At 39.0% G+C, this 18,768-nt stretch overlaps 1 protein-coding gene across 3 annotated transcripts in view; it reads right to left on the bottom strand.

Moving 5' to 3' along the window:
* MBD5 (methyl-CpG binding domain protein 5) overlaps nt 1-18,768 on the bottom strand; it is a 167,712-nt gene that overhangs the window by 104,938 nt on the left and 44,006 nt on the right. Inside the window, exon 3 of one of the 3 annotated variants that reach the window (XM_058664466.1) lies at nt 6,855-7,003. The exons of the other annotated variants lie outside the window; for them this stretch is intronic. The gene's annotated coding sequence lies outside the window, so the exon portion shown is untranslated. The remainder of the gene's footprint in view (nt 1-6,854; nt 7,004-18,768) is intronic. 3 annotated transcript variants of the gene reach the window in all.

Below are 18,768 nucleotides of genomic sequence, written 5' to 3'. Positions count from 1 at the left end.
CATTATTAACCTTAAGAAATATATGGTCACTCAATTAACCACATTTCAGAAGGACAAAGTAAAAACTAACTCTTTTTCCCTTCCTTTCTTTAGTTTCTGACTAACAAGTCCATCGTTGAGAACTGAAGAGGATGTGGACATTTATACATACATGACGGGCAGAAGACAAACAAAAGGCAGCTTTTGCAGCCAGTAGTGTGGATTATTGGAGGTCTCCAGAAAAGAGATAATCTAGGGAAAACAGTATGAGAGACATTACAAGATATAGTAAGAGTGGATATAGGGAAGGACATACAGAGGAAGCTGACCAAAGTGGCATCTATTTGCCATCGTAGCTGCCCACTAAGAAAGACTTATATCTAAGTAAATTTTTCAGGAAGCAGATTTTGTTCTCTAAGGAACACTTATCAATGTTTGAAGGCATTTGTTAATAAGTGCATTTCGTTAAGATATGCCACAAATATTTAAAAGTGCTCAAATCATATACTCAGAACTTTGTTTTGTTTTGTTATACAAAGTGAATACATCCATGTGAGAAACAATGGACTAAGTACAATGAAGACAAGTTTGGTTTTATGTGCAAGTTTGTGCTGCTGGCATCTGGTGAGGGAGGCCAAAGAAACTGCAATCCTGTGTCAATGCACAGGGTGGCCCTCAATGATCAGGAATAATTTGGTCAATAGTGCCAAGGTTGAAAACATGTCATACAACACTACATGTGTGTCTCTTTCAGTACAAGCATGAATGACTGTTGCTACAAGAGCTAACATTTGATGGAAACGCTGCACTGAGAACATAATTTCGGGTATTACTGAAGGAAAAATAGCAACATTTTTGATCCCAAACATTTTAATTGTATAAATTTTATTTTTGATAACTTTTACACATTTGCTTAGGATGCGAAAGGTCAAGGGCTAGAGGAAAGTGGGTAAGACCATTTTTTAAAATGATACAATGAAGATTTAAGGTGAAATTTATTGTAGTGCATTGCTATCTATCGCATTTGTCATCTGTGCTCACTCTGCACAAGTCTAGCTTCTTAGATTATTCCTTTTTCCACATTTGCTGGGTGTTGAGGCAGCATGAATCTACATTCAGATTACAGAAACACAGCAAGAATGAGCTTCCCTCTTTCAATATGTTGCAATAAAAATTCTGGCTCCATATCTTGGTATGATAGTTATTTCTCTATAGAAATCTAAATTGAAAAGACAATTAGGTCAAGAGTCTTTCTGTTGTAAATAAATACTTCAAGATTTAGTCCTATAGAATGATTTTACATGTTAACATGAGAGCATTTTCTCATAAGGATTATATAGTTATTAAAGGATCAATAATATTAAGGTGTTTCATTTTGAATGCATTTTGAATGCAGACTATAAAATTGCTGATAGAATTTTAAAAATTAGGATACACTGAAAAATGAAAACTATTTGTTGCATTGTTATGCATTTGTCTTTCTTTAGACAGGTATTAAATTTTCTATGAGGAAACAGCTGCTTCTCTTAATATCTGCAGTGTTAGGAATACTATTTCTTAGACAAAACATCAAAACAATTCTGAAATCCTGATTCATGCATATTGATATATTTGCAAATTATTTGCCCTTTAGTTTCCTACTCTAATCTACTAGATTCTTATATTAAACAATTATATCAGGTGATGTCAGAGTCTGTTTATTATTCTCTTGACTGTAAATCAAATAAATGCTAACTATTTTTTAAAAACTAAGCAATAGTACAAGTTATTCATTTGGATTTTACTTTGATTTAGCAAATCTCATTTTGAATATAACCAAAAGTAGTATTGGAGTTTTGGGCTGAAAAATATAACAACTTATTTTGGACTAGAGACTGAATAGCTCATAAGTAGAAAGAATGCAAAATTTATACTTTGACAAATGTAAAAAAGCAAAACATAACACAAACATATCCACAGGTTTTAAAAATAAGATGCATTAAAATTCCATGTTTAAAAAATTATAATGCATTAAAATGATTATGTAAGAATTAAATTAAAATTAGAATATTTTAATTATCCCATTAAAAGTCTTATTTATTTATTTGAAAGCCAAAGTTACAGGGAATAAGGGAGAAGGCGAGGGCAAGCGAGGGACCGAGTGAAATAGAGATCTTTCATTTGCAGGCTCACTCCTCAAGTGGCTGCAACACCCAGAGCTAGGCCAGCTTGAAGCCTGCAGCCAGTAGAATCAGGGTGCAAACACTTGCTTGGGCTACCTTCTGCTGCCAACAGAAGGGAATGAGAGGCTAGAGAAGAAGCAGAGCAGCTAGGACTTGAACTAGCATCCTTAGAGAATGCCAGTGTAGCAGGCGATAATATCTGTTACAACAAAGCACCAGACCCAGTAGTTAACTCATCTTAAAAATAAGATTATGATATGGCAATTTATAAAACAAAGTATAAAGACTACGTAATTTCTTATACAAAGTCTCCCTTTTTACAAAGCGTATTTTGTAAAAAACATATTTTGCAATTTAATGCATAATCTGTTACCATTCTCCAGTGGTGATATGACTCAGAATAACACACACAGGTAAACTGGAAGATGAACCATGACTAAATGTATATGGGGCCAGTGTTGTGACACACTGGGTTAGGGTACTATCGGTAACGCACACATTCCATATGAGAGTCAGTTAAAGTATAGGCTGCTCCACCATGGATCCAGCTTTCTGCTTATGCATCTGGGAAAGCAGTAGATAATGGCTCAAGTGTTTGGGCCCCTACCATCCCTGTCTGGAAACCTGGTTGGAGTTCTGGGTTCCCGACTTGGGTCTGGCCTGGCCCCATCCAAGCTGTTGTGGCCATTTTGTGTGGAGCAGCAGGGTGGGGGATCAGTGGGCAGAAGATTGCTCTTTATACTTCCTCTCTCTCAGTAACATTACCTCTGCAGAGTGGGCATTGAGAGAGAATGGATGCTCTAGTTTTGTGCTGTCATTGAAACAGCTGTCTACTTAAACCCTTAAGTGCATTCACTTAAATTACTGCTCTGATGTCACATAATATTTTTAATCTAAAAAATTTAATATGGTTAACAAGTACACTATATACGACCTTTTCTTGAGGGATGAAGACAATCAGCATTCTAGTAATTTGCTCCATAATTTTATCCAAGTGGAGGCCTTTAACAGGAATGTTCTTTGCTTACATAGCTCTAACAATTTGGTTCACCACAGCAAAATAACTTGACTTGACTGGACAATAAAATGCTGGACTCTATGTTTGGTATACGCTTGCAATGGGGGAATCTCAACTGAACTTGAGCTGTGGTTATGCAACAAGGTGGAGGAATCCACCATGGTGGGAGGGTTTGGGGAGGGGTGGGGAGAACCCAAGTACCTATGTAACTGTGTCACATAATACAATGTAATTAATGAAGTAAAATAATAAATAATTTTAAAAAAGTATTTAAATTTAAAAAATTCTGTCATAAATTCATGCTTACAGAAACATTACAAGAAGAGGATGAGGAAGGCTCAGAATCCTTTATCCAGATTTCTCAACAGTTGATTTCCTCCATTTCTTTGTCATCTGAGTCTGTCTACCTAATTTGTTCTTTTGGAGTCTTTGAGAACAAACGTGAGCAGCATGCCAATTTCCCTCTTGATACTTCAGTGTGCTTTTCCTGAGAATATGCAATTCTCTTATGTAACCACAATGCAATTATCAAAATTCTGAAATGTACTATTTCTAATCCACAGTCTATATTCAATTTTTATAATTGTCCCTAAAATATCTTCTGTGGCGTTTTGCATATTTTTGAAACTTTCACACTAGATGCTGATCCATTATTATGCATTATACTTAGTTGTCAACTGTCTTTAATTTCCTTTAGAATGGAACCAATACTTAGCCTTGTTTTTCTTGACCTTGAAATTTTTGTAGAACATAGGCCAGTTATTCTGCTAAAAATATGCTACCCTTTTCCTTGTCATATTAAGAGGAATATGAAATGCCAGTTTAATCCAGAACTGTGATCAATTTATTAACACAATTATTGATTTTGATGCTGTCAAATTGCTGTTTCTTTTCTAATTAATAAATAATCTGTGGAGAAATGCTATACTATCATTTATGAAAATATATCAATAATTATTTTATTACTATATTTAAAATATGAATTATTATATATTTTTAGTAGTTGAATTTTAAAAAGACTTATTTCATTTTTGTTGGAAAGACAGATTTACAGAGAAAAGGAAGGATAGAGAGAAAGATCTTTCATCCACTGGTTCACTCCCCAAATTTCCGCAACAGCTGGAGCTGAGCTGATTCAAAGCCAGGAGCCAAGAACTTCTTCAGTATCCCATGTGGGTATAGGGTTTTCAGGCTTTGGGCCGTCCTCCACCGCTTTCCTGGGCCACAAGCAGGGAGTTGGACAGGAAGTGGAACAGCTAGAACAGGAACTGGTGCCCATATGGGATTCTGGTACTTGTAAGGTGAGAATTTGGTTATTTGAGTCACTGCGGTCAGACCCTAATTATTGCTTCTTATTAGCTGGCATTCTAATGAAGAGTCTTTCTATCCGTATTTATTTGTACACTGCTTCTCGGCCTTTTGGCCAAGATCAAGTGTATTTATTTGTATTCATTTATATTGATATAAATTGATGTATGTTTACTTTATTCAGTACATTATAATTCACAATAAATATTATTTTGATGCTCAAATTGTTCTAGATTTGAACATTGGGATACTGTTTTTAAAAGCGGAGTACTTTGAGATGACTATTGTCCGCAATTATTTTTCCCTGCTAATCTTTCCTTAACAGGCAAACAAAAACTAATTTACATTCTACTGTACTGAGAGAAATAAAATGTACTTCCAGTATTTATATTTTTACAGCAGAAAGTTACTATCTGCCAACTTACAACATTTTTTTAAATTATTTATTATTTAACTTCAGTAATTACATTGTATTATGTGACACAATTACATAGATACTTGGGTTCTCCCTATCCCTCCCCAAACCCTCCCATCATAGTGGATTCCTCCACCTAGTTGCATAACCACAGCTCAAGTTCAGTTGAGATTCCCCCATTGCAAGTGTATACCAAACATAGAGTCCAACATCTTATTGTCCAGTCAAGTTCAACGGCTTCTTAGGTATACCCTCTCTGGTCTGAAGACAGAGCCAGCAGAGTATCATCCCAGTCAATTGAAAGCTCCAACATACCATCAGCAAAAATTTACATCATTATGGAATTAATTGACATAGTAATGAGTAACCAATATGTTAAAAGTAAATGCGAGTTCCCAGTCACCTTCTGTGACCACCTCACCTATACTTCAATTTTAGTTTATACACAACATATAACATTCAAAACATAACATGTTATACATAACATCATATCATCTTAAATTAAGGCAAACATGTGGTATTTAACCTTTTGGGATTGGCTCATTTCCCTTAGCATTATGGTTTCCAGTTTGGCCCATTTGGCCACAAAGAACTGCATTTTGTTTTTTTTTAATAGCTGAGTAGTATTCCATGGAGTAGATGAACCATAGCTTTCTTATCCAATCCTCTGTTGATGGGCATTTTGGTTGCTTCCATGTTTTTGCAATTACTGATTGTGCTGCTATGAGCATAGGAGTGCATGTTGGTTTCTCATAAAACAAGTGTTCTGGATATATTCCTAGGAGTGCTATTGCTGAGAAACAATCAACAAAGTAAAAAGGCAACCCACAGAATGGGAGAAGATCTTCGCACACAACAGAGGTGATAGAGGGCTGATCTCCAGAATATACAAAGAGCTACAAAACAACCAAAATGTCAAAACAAACAAGCCACTCAAGAAATGGGCACGGGAAATGGGCAAACACTTCACAAAGGAACAAACCCAAATGGCAAATAAACATATGAAAAAATGCTCAAGTTCCCTGGCAATAAGGGAAATCCAAATTAAAACATCAATGAGGTACCACCTAACGCCAGTAAGACTGGCCCACATGAATAAAAGCACCAACAACACTTGTTGGCGAGGTTGCGGGGAAAAGGGAACCCTACTCCACTGCTGGTGGGGCTGCAGGCTGGTACAGCCTCTATGGAAATCAGTATGGAGAATATTCAAACAACTCAAATTCAACATACCATATGATCCAGCAATAGCACTCCTAGGAATATATTAAAACATTTTTTTGTTTACCAGAAGTATAATTTCACTGAATCCTAAATAAGTGATGAAACACAACACCGTTACTATTTTGGAAAAACCATTTCTCCTTTAGTATTTTATTTTACTATATTTCACTTTTTGAAAGATAGTATATGTATGATTTTAGAGTATTTCATCTAAAAATCGTAGGATTAAGACTATATAATGATCGTAATAGCCTTTAAGTATTCTTAAATAACATGCATTATTTTTAATTACTGAAGAAGACTTAATTCAATGTGGAGTTGTTTTGAGATAGTGCTGTAATCTGAGGTATTTTTCCTCACAAGTAATCCAGTGATGTTCTTTAGTTATAAATATGTATCTCCCTCTCTCTCTCTCTCACGTTTTGAAGGAGAAAAACGTAAATAGGTAATTTAAAATCACCGAACTGTAACATTTCACAATGAGAAGGAAGTCTGCAGCATACGCAGCCCTTTATTTCTCAAACTATGTTCTAAGGATCACATAATGTAAGTGGTACTGATACAGGGCAACACAGGTACCTTTAATATCATATTCATCTTTTAGAAATTCACAACGCACATTAACACTGGGTATGGAAACTTGAAGCAAGAATTTCCAAAATCTGACTATGAAACTTAAAATGTTCAAGAAGTTCATTATTAATATCTTGGTGTGAAACACTAATCTCTTTTTCCAGAAAAGAATTACCTTGTCAAACATGCTGTTGGCAGCTGATGCTGGTTCCGAAACAGAAGACAGTGTCCTGGCTACTGGTAGTTTTGTGTGTCTTACAGTCTTTCCCAAATCAACACAAGGTCATTTTTCAATCTTCTAGCTGGAGCTCTCTCTAGCAAGAACTATTAGGTATAGGATATACTCATTGGAAATATTCTTACTCATGTCTGGTGGTTTCTAGCCAAAATATGTGGTCTGTAACACGTCTTTAAAACCAAATCACTATGACAAAATTCCTATTTGATTATAAAAATAATGTGGGCCCTTCTGTGTTACTCTGAATCCTTTATAAAGATGTAAAAGCCCTATCAGTAAATACTGTAAAAATACATTCACTCAGTGATCTAATATATGGCCTATCTTTAAAAAACGGCTTTGCTATTTCTATATTCTCACATGATTGATAGAGAACACTTTGTTCCAAACTGGTGTCCTTTGACGTACTGCAAAAACAGTGCTTAATGATCAAGCAAATTTGGGAAATATTGATAGTGTAGATTTATTTTCTCCAGGATTGTCCAGAATCTTTCACATAAGGGGGTTATGAATTTTCAAGAAAATTATGAGTAGTGTGTGTATGTGTATGAGTAGTGTGTATGTATGTACATACTTGAATTAACCCACTGTTTATCTTACCTTCATAATTCAAAATTTACAAGACAGAAGAATCACCAACTTAGGAATGCTTGGAAGATAGGAAGCACAAATTCAGTGAGGAACTGGAGACACATTACAGCTAGCTTTTCTCCTGACTCATATGATATTTCTAGTCCCAGAAGCTTCTATGCCCTCTTCCCCAAGAAGGTGTTATCAGAATGCTCTGCCCCACACTTTCTGTTTGGAATTCTACTTTTGCCATTCCCATGCATCTGTTTATCACATCTGATTCTTTACAGCTTCTACAGCATCCAGTTGCATTCCTTACTTATTTTTGTCTCTCCTTGAAATTCAGATTTGATTCAAGGGATCTCAGTTTGCATCTTATGGTTGTAAGCGTCTCAATACTGATTTGGTTATCATCCCTGGGATTTTATAATTCTAGTTGGCTATATAAAAATAGCACTTTGTATCATCAAAAATTACAAATCTATCTTTAACATGTCTGTTTTAATTTCTTTGGCCAAGAGTTGTGATGCAATCTCTCTTCTATTTTATTTCCCTGCAATGAATACAGATAAAGCACATCAGACTGTTTCAGTACGTACATGATTCTCTACCTAAAAGCCACCTACCTTTGCAGATGTTTTAATCTAATCAATGATTTGCTTTCTGGTTTTATTTTTCACACAGGAGAATATGGCTTCCTAAATGTAAAAGCTGATTTTTTGGAAGAGATGCTTTATATCAAGATGACCTATGATAAAATTCTCGTGATGAACATAATTTTATAACGCAGACTTCAGATATTTTATTTTTTAATAATTTATCAGAGATCACTCCAAATTAGGAGATAGCAACAGATTAATTGTATATTACTGGAGTTTAGCTTCCTAAATTTAGCAATTGCTATAATTCTAATTGTAAGAAAAATAATGGGTGAAAAATCCATAATGAATTTTATCTACCACTATCTAAAATTTAAAAATGAACACTGATTATATGTGCATTGAGATAGAATATTAACACACAATTTTTTCTCTGTGATCATTTTTGAATTTTATGCCAGTTTGAAAAACGGTTGCACAGATGATCCAAGACCTTTTGAAATACCAGCAATATTAAACAGTATGCACTTTGTAATTCTAGCACGTGAAACCAGAATGTTTCTGAGGTTTCATGGTAAATATCAGCAATGCAGCACACTCTACCTTGAGTTTCAATATCTAGGTCACATGAACTACTTTAAATACTGTGAATAGGAAAAAAAAGGGGGCACGACTTCTGTACAGCTACCAGAAGATTATAACTTTCAAACTGTGAAAAAAAAGTCTAGTATAACATTATTTTAAAAATAAAAAATGTTACATAAAATAAAAGTGCTCTAAAAATGAACTTCTCATCTATCTTGTATAAACTGAAAAAATCCTCAGAGGAGTGTTATTTGCTTAATAAATTGTTTTGTTTTACTGCTTAGATAATGTATGTGTGTGAGCAGTTAGAAGTAGATAAGAAGGATATTTACTGAAAGTAAAATGCATTGCTAATCAAAAAGCATGTGCAGTTTTGGGGAAAATCCTGAAACACTTAGCAGTGATCAGAAGCTATAGCTTCTACTTATAACAAAGGCAAAGATATGATAATAATAATATCTGAAATTACTATCTTTCTATTTATGTGCTGAGGATTCCCATATGTTTCGATTTATTAAAAACCACACATTCATTTTACAAATTTTAGCCACAGAGTTGATATTTGCAGCTTAGACTAGTATTTATCATACATTTATTATTTTCACTGAAATCTGAATTGTCTTAGGTTATACATTTAAAATTCATTCTTGTCCTTTCTCCAAGGTTTTATGAAGATAGGAAGTAATATGATTCTCAACAGAGCAAGACGCTCCAATATCTAACTAATATTTGTAAGAAGATGACCATGACATAATTTTTCTATGTGGATAGCTACTTTTAAAGGACACAGAAGTGAAGATGATTTACCGAAGTGCATATTGCTTCAACGAAAAAAAGTCAGTAGAAAAATGAAGATGGATAGTATTAAAAAGAAATTTGTAGAGACAGGACTTCAATAAAGAAATTATCCATATTTTCACAAAAATCGACAGAACTGGATTTAATCTGAGTATGTCTCTTTAATGATAATAAAATTTCAACTCTTTTAAAAAGCTGTCTTCTAGGGGTTCGGGCCTTGGGATTCGGGGGCAAGTGCCGCTCCTCACAGTGTGGCAGCTGTGGGAGGTGCCCCTGCCGGGTCGGACCCAATGTTGGGGGCTCACGCCAAAGACACTGCCGCAAGGCAGTGAACGAGTCCTTGGCCTCCCCCAGGACCCAAGAGAGCTCTTCCCTCAGGGTAAGTACACCATGAGGGAACTTGGGAACTGGGTTAAAATTCCTAACTCCGCCCAGCTGCTAATATCTTGTGGCAGGGTGAGTTTGGGAGGAGTTCGGGCCTTGGGATTTGGGGGCAAGTGCCGCTCCTCACAGTGTGGCAGCTGTCGGGGGTGCCCCTGCCGGGTCGGACCCAATGCTGGGGGCTCACGCCAAAGACACTGTCGCAAGGCAGTGAACGAGTCCTCGGCCTCCCCCAGGGCGGCCAGTGCACCATGTGGTTGCAGGCTCTGCCTGCTGGCCGCCCGGCCAGGGAGCTCTGGGGTATTGGTTGTCTGAATCGCTGCTTAGGTAGCTAGTTGAGTCAAGGACGCTAAGTCACACTGACTAAGGCAGAGGCCAGGACAAGTGAGGGACTGAGATAAGCTGAGTCACAGCAACCACTGGCAGGCGCATGATCTACGGCTAGGAACAGGCCCAGCTGGGGAGGCATGGGGACACCTTAACTGGGTTGAGGTTCCCACCAAGGGGTGCGTGTGCTGGAATGGGGGCTGCATTCTATCTAGGAAACAGTTGTAGTCACCCGAGGCACTAGTGTGGGCTGGGATTGGATGCACCAGGCCAGTTCAGATCCCTACACCATCTGGTGTCATGAAGAACCAGAGGGTAGATGTGGGACTGATTAGGCTAGGTCCCAATCCCCTCTTGAGCCATGCGTGAGCTGTATGTGGGTATGGATGAGCCATGGCCGGGCTGAAACATCCAACAACAAGAACCAGAATGGGGTGAAAGCCAGCCAGCAAAAGCCACTGTTCCTGCTAGGACAGGAGGTGAACTGGGTAGGGTTAGCTCAAGGACCCCCTGGTATATGCAAAATCTGGCACTGGGAGGGGTTCTGATGGAGGAGCCTGGGCAACTCCTCTGGCAGGACACAGTCCCTGCAGGTAAGCACAAGAAGCATGATAGGAAACAGCCCAGAATAGGCCATGGAAAGTTTCCCACTGGCACACATTCAGCATGGGTCAGGGGCAGACCAGGCTGAATCAGTTCATGTCACCCACTGGCAAATCCGATCACCAGAACAGAGTGTGGGATGAGCCGGGTTTGGTCACGACAAAACCAGTACACATTATGGAATGCCAGGGCGTGGTTGCCTGTACTGGATATGAATGCAGCATCCAACCAGCACACGTGAGATCCAGGAAGGGAGGGGCAGAACCAGCAGGGGGATTAAGGGGCTGGTCCCCTCGCTGGACAGCTACTCCCAATGGAGAGCGTGGGCTGGGATAGAGACAGACTAGACTAAGCAAGGCTACATCACCTGTGCGCTGCATGTGGACTAGACCAGGGAAAAGCCAGGCTGGGCTGATTATTCCTGCTGGTGCAAGCATAAACTAGAGTGGGTGAGGGATGTATGGGCATAGCCGCAAAAGCTGGCACTGGGGACTAATTCTGTCAAGTCAAATCACAGAACCACCTAAAGGGTGCATAAACCGGGACTGAGAGACCTGAGAGGGAAAAAGTGGGTTCCCCCTTCTTGGGTCACTATTCCCGTGGGAGGGCATGAAAACTAGGATGGGAGCTGGGATGGCTAGATAGAGAGGCACTCAACAACATCCTTGAGGGCTGGATGGTTGAGTTGGTTAGATAGAACTAAGCTTTAATACCCATTGACAAGTACAAGAGCCAAATGGGATGGGGGACAGACTGGTCTTCTGCTACACATACTGGCAAACCAGGGTAGGGTGCGGGCCTGGTGGGGGTTATTGTGGGTCGCCCCGACTAGGCTGCAGCTCCCACTGGTCGATGTAAGGGCCGAACCAGGATGGACTGCAACACCCATTGGTTCCAGTGCAACTCGGGACTGAAAACAGAACCAATCCAGCAATTGCAACCACCAGCTGATCGGGGTGATGGACTGTGCCGGGCCCTGTGCTTGCTAGAACATACAAGAAACTAGTCTGGGAATACCTCAAAGTTTCTTTGGAGATCTCCCCAATCGAACTGCTGGACTCAGAACTCTAATCAAGAAAAGACAGAAGACAGAGCAGATCAATCATTCATCTCAGCTATATATTGGCAGCGAAATATGGGGCAAACGGAGACTTTATAATGGACCATATCAATCAGTGGACGACCTCATCGAGCGAAACTGGCAGCGATTCATAACCGGAGAACTATTAACACCACTTGAGCACATATCTCAGAGCATGCCCCACATCCGGGACTCGGGGTGGGCGGGAAACCGGGTGGAGCTTCTCCCTCAATAACCCCTTTTACCTCAGATACATGATGGAAACAATATGGACATAATAGTATTACCCACTTCCCTATCCCCTTGAACCTTTTTTTTTTCTTTTTCTTTCTTTAACTGTAATTAACTATGTAAAGATTGTCAACAACAATACAATAAAATAGATTTAAAAAAAATTCCTTGAATTTAAATGGATACCTGTTTTGTTCCCATGTCTTATTAAAAAAACATTAATCAAAAAAAAAAAAAAAAAAAAAAGCTGTCTTCTAATCAGGTGGACAGAGCAGCTGCTTAAGACTCCTAGAAGGTTGGAAGATACTTTTATACATATGTTCCACTGGCTAGCAACACCCAAATTTTCATATATACACAAGTTGGGGGATTAAAATAAAGAATTTGCTCTCAGGTGTTGGTGTTCTGGTTATAGTTGTTTAAACCACAGCCTACAACACCAGCGTCCCATACAGGAATCAGTTTAATACCCCACTGCTCCATTTCTGATCCAGCTCCCTGTTCATGTGCATGGGAAGGAAGTGGAGGATGGCCTACGTGCTTGGATTGCTAACACATATGCACAAAACCAGAATGAAACTCCTATCTCCTGGCCTTTGACCTTGGTCTGGTCCAGCCTAGCCCATTTTAGTCTTTACAGAACTGAATAGGTGGATGCAAAGTTTTTCTGTGTTTCCCTCCTCCTATAACTCATAACTCAAAGAATTTGCTGTCATTATGGAGCTATTCTAGAGGTGGTTTTAAAGTGGGCATGTAATACAAAGGAAAAAGGACAAAAATAAATGTTACATATTCTACCTTTTTTAGTTGTTATTTCTTTCTTATGAGGTAGCAGTTTAGTCCTCAATGTCATTAACTGCAAACAAACCTCTAAAGGCTCTTCAAGTCTAACCTTTCTTTTCCTATGGAATCTAACATTCTTTTTTTTTTGTGTGTGTGTGTGTTGTGGCCTTTTTTTTTTAAGTTAATTTTATTTTTATTACAAAGTCAGATATACAGAGGAGGAGAGAGAGAGAGGAAGTGGAGCTGCCGGGATTAGAACCGGCGCCCATATGGGATCCTGGGAAGTTCAAGGCGAGGACCTTAGCCACTAGGCCATGCTGCCAGGCCCTCTAACATTCTTTTTAAGGATATGAAATAGGGTAAAATCAACTGATACATGAAAAGCACTGAAGTAGAGATTAGACTATTTCTGAAGACAGTCACTTTAGTTTTGCCCTGAGAATAATTATGTTTATTTTGAACAGGAGAACATTTTAAATTTACATTTAGAAGACTGCCTTACTTTACATGTCAACCTACTTCTTCATTGGTATGTCATAATATATGACTTATGTCATTATTTTAATAAGTACTTTTATCATCTATAACTTGTATTGAATCATATGCATCACTTAACCACATTCAGGGAAATCTAATTCCTTACTTTGAGCTGCTATAATTCAAACTCCTTCTAGAGGCATCTTTGCAAAACGCCATTTCATGTGGTCATTCTTCTGCTTACAAAGTTTAAATGATTTCTAGTAAAGTTGGCACATAGACCACACATGTATTTACTTCTTTGAAGGCCCTCTAAAATGACAGGACAGTAATAAAAAGCAGTTAACATCAAGCCAGCTAGAAGACAAGCTGTTAATAGATGAAAGACTAAGAAATAAATGTGAGCTAGAAAGAGAGGATGCTGAGCTGGACACAGGACATCTCTGTTCATAGCAGATGGGACCCACTGTCCTGTAAAACCTGGGAGGTTCATGGGTTCAGTGATGCCTAATATGAGGGCAGCAGTGAGTGGGAGTTAGAGGAGGGGATGAAATTGGGGAAACTGAAAGTTTGCACAAAGAGCAGTATCCATATCCACTGAGGTGAGGTTTTTAATGCTGAAGGAAAAATTAAGGGGGTTCCTCTGGAGGAAAAAGTCCTAGAATAAAGATTAGCTTTGGTGCATCACACCCACAGCATTATCCACTGTTTGTGAAGGCTGGTTCCCCTCCCAAGTCCCCTAATGCTCCTGAAATCAGGTAAGACAAAGCTTCCCATCATCTGATTACTGTCAAATAAGGACCCGTGACAGAATTCAAAACTTTTGTCATTAGGGAAAAAAAAGCTGAACTGAAGGAAAAGGTTTACTTAGAGAAATAAACTTTGATCTGAAAATAGCTAGTATCTTAGAGACACTAAGAAAATATCATCTGTAAACCAGTAGTAATCATATTAATCATAAACATATATAAGGACTACTACACTCTAGGAAACTGCTCTTAGCATTTCAAATACCAACTTATTTAATTCTCAGAATGCTGAAGTAGATATACTTTTTTTTAAAAGATTTATTTTATTTTTTTATTACAAAGTCAGATATACTGAGAGGAGGAGAGATAGAGAGGAAGTGGAGCTGCCGGGATTAGAACCAGCAGCTATATGGGATCAAGGTGAGGACCTTAGCCACTAGGCCACGCTGCCGAGCCAGTAGATATACTTTTATCCCCCTTTCTGATTAGGACAGAGACACACAGATTTTTAAATTGATCAAGGTCACAGAGTTACTAAATTGTGAAAGATGAGGATTCAAACTTTGATAATTTGTCTCCAGAAATTGGGCTCTTAGTCAATATCTTCTTCTACTTAAAGCAACACAAAGTCCAGGGAATCTTAAGGACTTTTGGAAAATAACAACTTAGAATCTTTTGATGAATTGTTTTGTTTGTTTTGGAACACTGCCAAATGAATAACAAAAGGAAAATACAGCATCATTGCAAGACATTAAATGGCCAGTCCAAGTGGTCCATCTTAGAGTAACAGAAGTTACAGAAGGAAAGAGCAAAAACAGAAGGGAAGAAATTAGATAGGAAACAATCCAAGATGGTTTTCTAAGGATGAAAGAAACAAGGCTCAGAAGAGAGCATCATTAGATACAACATGATGGCAGACACCTGTGCCAACACACATACTAGGCACTGAAAAACAACAAGAAACAAGAGTAAACCTTAATGAATAAAAGATCCTTATAAAGACTAACTCAACCTTCTGTATATGGTATTCCCCTGCATGCCCTCCTATAGCCAATTATCAAGGGTCCAGGAATCAAGGATTGGAAATAGGAATGCCACCACTCACCATTACTCATAGTAAAAATTGCTTCCTGTCCCTAGGACTTTTCTGTTAGCCTACAAGTCTTAGTTTCCAAGGGAGTTGTTCTTCCACTAGGAGACAAAATAGTGATTCCATTGTACTAGAAATTAAGACTGCTTATTGACTGCTGGGAAAATCATGCCTCTGAGTGAACAGGCTAACAGAGTTGCAGTGGCTGGAGAGACTGAACTCAACTACCAAGTGGAAATGGTTCTGCTATTCCACTGTAGAAAAATGGAAGAGGTTGGGAAAAAAGAATTCTTAGGGTTCAGGCCCATAGAAAATCACAACCACCCCATCAGGGAGGCAGATGAGTAGCCCACCTTATTCTTTAGGAATGAAGATTTGGTTTACCCTGGATGGTAATGAAGCACAATCAGCTTAGGAGCTTGCTGAAGTCAAAGGGAATACAGAACGGGTAATAGAGGAAGGCAGTTATAAATATTAGCTATGATCCCATCACCAGTTAAAGAAATGAGGATTGAAATTGTCTTGGGCCCGGCAGCGTGACCTAGCGCCTAAAGTCCTCACCTTGAATGCCCCGGGATCCCATATAGGCGCTGGTTCTAATCCCAGTGGCTTCACTTCCCATCTAGCTCCCTGCTTGTGGCCTGGGAAAGCAGTCGAGGACAGCCCAAAGATTTGGGACCCTGCACCCGTGTGGGAGACCTGGAAGAGGTTCCTGGTTCCTGGCTTGGGATCAGCACAGCACCGGCCGTTGTGCTCACTTGGGAAGTGAACCATCGGACGGAAGATCTTCCTCTCTGTCTCTCCTCCTCTCTGTATGTTTGATTTTGTAATAAAAATAAATAACTCTTAAAAAATTGTCTTGAGTATTTTCCTCCAATTTGTTTAGAATACTTTTTCTGAATATAAACATTTGAGGGTACTGCGAAAGGTTTTTGCAAAAACAGGTAAAGCACAAGCTTATTTTGGTTCACAAGATTTTTGGAATGTATGCATGTAAGTGGTCTTTAACAATTTTATTCAAAATGTATATTATGAAAAAGACTATGGTGGGGTTGGTATTGTGGTATAGTGAATACAGTTGCAGTCTGCAAAGCCAGCATCCCATGTGAGCGTAGCTTAAGTAAGCTTCCCATCCAGTTCCCTATTAATGTGCTTGGGAAATTGGCAGGAGATGGCTCAAATACTTTGGTCCTTGCCACCCATACGGGCAAGCAGGATAGTGTTCTGGGTCCTGAGTTCTGGCCTACCGAGCTCCTGCCACTGAAGCCATTTGGGAAACAGACAGGTGGATAGAAGATCTCTCTTTCTTTCTTTTTATGTCCGAAATTTTGCCTTTCCAATTAATATATCTTAAAAATGCATTAAAATGAATTTTAATAACCAGCAATATCTAATTAATATGGTATATAAAATATACAAATTAGTATATCTAAAACAACATGTTAAATAAATAAAAAAGATATTAATAGGGAAAATATTATGCAAGGATTAATTTTTTTTTTTGCACTAAAACAAGCATCTTTTAATTCCATTTTCCCACAAACTTTTTTTTTAATTAATTACATTGTATTATGTGACACAGTTTCATAGGCTCTGGGATTCCCCCATCCCCTCCCCCACCCCTCCCCCCACGGTGGATTCCTCCACCTTGTTGCAGCACTACAGATCAAAATCAGTTGAGATTCTTTCATTGCAAGCATATACCAAGCAAAGAGTCCAGCATCTAACTGTCCAGGTACATTCAAGAGTTTCTTGGGGAGATCATCTCTGGTCTGAAGGTAGAGCTAGCAGAATATCATCCTGATCAATTAAAAGCTCCAACTTAACAAATGACAATTTACAACATTATGGAATTAATTGTCATGTTATTGAGTAACCAATATGTTTCAAGATGCAAGTTCTTAACCACATCCTGTGACGACTTCATTGACATTTTGATTTTAGTTTATGTACAACCAGCTTCTATACACCTTAAAATGGCTATAGGGTACTATTCAGCTATCTCGTGTTTATCTTTATTTTAGTATTTAGCAGTCCACAGCGTTGAAGCATAATTTTACTGAGCCTGGCAGATTCTAGGATAGTCTAAACTGGCTTATAACTCTAGCAACTCTAGCAACAGCTGAGGTGCAGAGCTATTTTAGGAGGGGTGTGCAGAGAAACCTTCCATTCCCCAGTGATGAGTATCTAATCTCTGTGCCCTACCTGGTAAGGTATATGTGAATCCACGCTGACCATTTCCTGTCTGGTTCTTAGCTTTCCTTATTGTTCTCTGTCTATTCTGATTTTGTTTGTTTGCTTGTTTGTTTTGGGGGGGCTCCGGAGCGACCATGATGGTCATTGCCAGAGAGGATGGGATCCAAAGTTGGAACTAAGTAAGAACCAGAGAAATCTCAGGGCTCCTAGCCATTGTTTCGATGACCTTGGATTCTGCCAGGAAGGATTTGGGCTTCTTTCATCCTATGTGGTAGCTCCCAATGGGGGGTGGGTGACCTCAGCCTCTGAAGGCACTCAGCCTCTGAAGGCACTCCAACTCCCAATGGTCTCTTTGGCAGTTGGAATTTAGTCCTTGGTGCCCACACTGATAGTCCTTTGTGTAGATCCAGGGGTCTCCAGGGTTGGTATATGAGCCTCTTCCTATGCACCTACTCCACTCTGGGGTCCCCCCTGCTCTGTGCATATGACCTCTTGTTAAGAGGTTGCCAGGATCGCTCTTGACTCCCCCATATGTCTTTGTAGTTTTACTATTGTCTAATGCTGATTCGAGTCTATTGTCTATGAGTTACCTGTTTTGGTCCTGATAGGTTATACTTCATGTCATCCTCACATACTCTAAGGAGATGGAAGACTTCTCTGCCCTCCCGTCCCATTTCCAAGTAGCATAGGGTCTTAAAATTGTGTTTTACAATTCTTTGATGTAGGTAATAAGCATAATACATTTAAACTGATGGAGAAACATTATCTAGAGTGAAGCAGAAGGGGCACATTCCAGGAAATAGGAGAGGACATACCAACAGCAGAGGGGTACCTGGAGACTGATGAACACAGGAAAGCAGCGGAAACAACAGGGTGGTGTTGCAGTGACCAGACATCCCAGCAGCATTCAACCAGTAGTGATCTGAACTGCACCAGCGGCTGGAACTCCACAAGCAACCAGGTGGGAAGGAGAGTTCACCAGGAACTCAGAAGGTGAACCCAGACAAAGAACTGCCCGTCCTGCTGCTTTGTTTGATGTGACAAGGAGTAGAGAAAGAGCAGCAAATCCCAAACACGAGGTGCGGGGACAGGGTGGATTTCACAATCCAAACCCCCAGTGAATGTTACTGAAGATTCCCGTGCAAAGGAGCAAAAGCCTTTGCCAACCTCAGAGTTAACTAAGGAAGACATCAAGCAAATGGGGGATACAGAATTCAAAACACTTGTTATAAAGCTTCTTATCAACAATGAGAAGCACATGCAGGAATTTAAGGAATATGTCAAACAGGAAATAGCAATACTGAGACAAAATCAAGCTGATTTATTGGAAATGAAGGATGTAATAGAGCAAATTAAAATTCAGTGGAAAGTCTCCAAAATA

Source organism: Ochotona princeps, chromosome 5 (genome assembly GCF_030435755.1).
Source record: "Ochotona princeps isolate mOchPri1 chromosome 5, mOchPri1.hap1, whole genome shotgun sequence".
Classification (NCBI taxonomy): domain Eukaryota; kingdom Metazoa; phylum Chordata; class Mammalia; order Lagomorpha; family Ochotonidae; genus Ochotona; species Ochotona princeps.
Note: the sequence above shows the minus strand (reverse complement) of the source record. Positions and strands in the feature narration are given on the sequence as shown.